We start from the raw sequence: 2,500 nt of genomic DNA on the forward strand, positions 1-2,500 counted from the left end.
GCGACGAGCGCCAGCTATCCTGAGGGAAACTTCGGAGGGAACCAGCTACTAGATGGTTCGATTAGTCTTTCGCCCCTATACCCAGTTCCGACGATCGATTTGCACGTCAGAATCGCTACGGACCTCCATCAGGGTTTCCCCTGACTTCGTCCTGACCAGGCATAGTTCACCATCTTTCGGGTCCCAGCGTGTACGCTCTTGGTGCGCCTCTTCTCGCAATGAGAACGAGACGCCCCGGGAATGCGGAGCGGCCACTTTGAGGGCGAACCGCTCATCTTCCCTCGGTCTACGCAAGGTAGACCTTTACTTTCATTGCGCCTTTAGGTTTAGTTATGTCCCAATGACTCGCGCACATGCTAGACTCCTTGGTCCGTGTTTCAAGACGGGTCCTGAAAGTACCCAAAGCTATAGCGTTGCAGATCGGCGTTTCAACGAGGTCTGTTCGAGAACATCGTAGCCAACAGTCGCCCGGGGACAGGATCGGCGCTAGGTCCGATCGCCGTCAAACACCGGACGCGCTTGCCACGAGCCGAACGCTAATTATAAAGTAGCGGCCCCGCGCCATCGTTATACCGTCGAGCGAGTCGGCCGGGATACCGAGGGTCCACGCGAAAAATTCACGTGGGCTCCACCCCGGACCTTAGACCGACACCCAACGGATCGCAACGTCCTACAAGAGGAAAAGTGCACGCGTTCGATATCGGTTCGAAAAACGAGCTGAGCGAACGACGCGAACGCCGTCCGTCACGAAACCCGTCAAACGCCGACGATCGAAACGCGATGAATTTCCTCCTTCGACCTTTCGGGTTTCTCAGGTTTACCCCTGAACGGTTTCACGTACTCTTGAACTCTCTCTTCAAAGTGCTTTTCAACTTTCCCTCACGGTACTTGTTCGCTATCGGTCTCGTGGTCATATTTAGCCTTAGATGGAGTTTACCACCCACTTAGGGCTGCACTCTCAAGCAACCCGACTCTGAGGAGAGATCCTCCCGAAATTGACGGCGGTCGCTACGGGCCTGGCACCCTCTATGGGCTGTGGCCCCGTTCAAGAAGGACTTGGACGCGCCGTACGACTCCGGGATAAACGGATCCTCCCTAACACCACATTTCCCGGCGGTTAACCCGCGGGATTCGGTGCTGGGCTTATCCCTGTTCGCTCGCAGCTACTGAGGGAATCCTAGTTAGTTTCTTTTCCTCCGCTTAGTAATATGCTTAAATTCAGCGGGTAGTCTCACCTGCTCTGAGGTCGATAAAATAATTTTTCAGTTTATTCAACAGCAACGAGTCGACGTACGTAGTCTCGTCCGTCGTTATTTCGAGAGAGAACTACCGAAACGGACAAAAAAGTTCTCGACGTCCTGTAATAATGTGTGTGCGTGTGTACGTACGCTGCTCGACACGATCAGACGTCGTCTTCGATTCATCAAAGATTCTCGGACACGACGATCGTGCGTAACGAGAGCATACACACACACACACTACAAGCGTGAACCTGTATATTGCCGTGGCAGCCGCTTTCCCAACAACGGAGACTCGATACGATTTCGTTGTGTACAAACTACGTAACGTTTCTCTCATCTTGCGATGAGAAAAAACGATTCGTCGCTTTCGCACTTTAAGATGCCGCGTCTTTGTCGTCGTCGGCGTCGTCGTCGTCGTCAACGTGTATTTATTTTTGTTACCAAGTGTCATCGCCGCGAAGGCGATAAAATACTTAGATAACGATTATAATAACGAGACGACTCGATAGACGACAAACAACAACAACAACAACACGTCAATCATCCAACACGCTCCGACGTTTTTACAAAATATCAATTTTGAAAAACCGAGCAGTCTTTGAAATTGATACGACCCTCAGCCAGGAGTGGTCCAGGAACAGTATCCGAGGACCGCAATGTGCGTTCGAAATGTCGATGTTCATGTGTCCTGCAGTTCACAAGTTGACGCGCAATTAGCTGCGTTCTTCATCGACCCACGAGCCAAGTGATTCACCGTTCAGGGTAATCTTTTATTTAGACGTACTCAAAAAAAATAATTTCAAGAGTTCGACGTCTCGATTCGGCAAGCGTTGAGATTATACCAATGCAACAACGTACATAAATATATATATACTTGTTAAAAAAAATAAAAAAAGAGAAGCGCTCGACGATTTCGTATTCGTACGGCACCACATATTCAGACGAGGCATCGTGTACCGAAATCGCGCACGACTCAATTTTTATATTCGTCGTGTAGAGGACGCGCGTAGTATTTCATTTACCATGCGTTCTAACTGACACGGCCGGGCGAATATCTTTCACAACCATCGGAAATCTCGTTGTGTAATCCGGTAACGTAAAAATTCGTACGAAACGAAACTTTCACGTTTCGACCGCGATTAAACATAATTTCCTACGGAGCGGTTTTTTAACAGTCACACACTCCTAGGTACCCGGCGAAGGCGGCGTCGTCGGCATCATCGTCATCGACGGCGAAATGTATCGTCGTATATCGCGCG

At 49.9% G+C, this 2,500-nt stretch overlaps 2 non-coding genes across 2 annotated transcripts in view; both read right to left on the reverse strand.

Annotated features, from left to right (window-relative positions):
- LOC141486061 (large subunit ribosomal RNA) overlaps positions 1-1,249 on the reverse strand; it is a 4,028-nt gene extending 2,779 nt beyond the window's left edge. Inside the window, exon 1 of the ribosomal RNA XR_012467616.1 lies at positions 1-1,249. This exon is cut by the window's left edge and continues 2,779 nt beyond it. This is a non-coding gene — a ribosomal RNA (large subunit ribosomal RNA).
- A 602-nt stretch (positions 1,250-1,851) lies between these two features.
- On the reverse strand, positions 1,852-2,006 carry LOC141486022 (5.8S ribosomal RNA). The gene has a single exon (XR_012467579.1). It is a non-coding gene; the product is annotated as a 5.8S ribosomal RNA (ribosomal RNA).
- Positions 2,007-2,500: the final 494 nt, after the last annotated feature.

The sequence above is a fragment of the Leptinotarsa decemlineata genome, unplaced genomic scaffold (genome assembly GCF_025532065.1).
Source record: "Leptinotarsa decemlineata unplaced genomic scaffold, Ldec_3_MD MMD2_tig00026342_RagTag_RagTag, whole genome shotgun sequence".
In the NCBI taxonomy this organism is placed as follows: domain Eukaryota; kingdom Metazoa; phylum Arthropoda; class Insecta; order Coleoptera; family Chrysomelidae; genus Leptinotarsa; species Leptinotarsa decemlineata.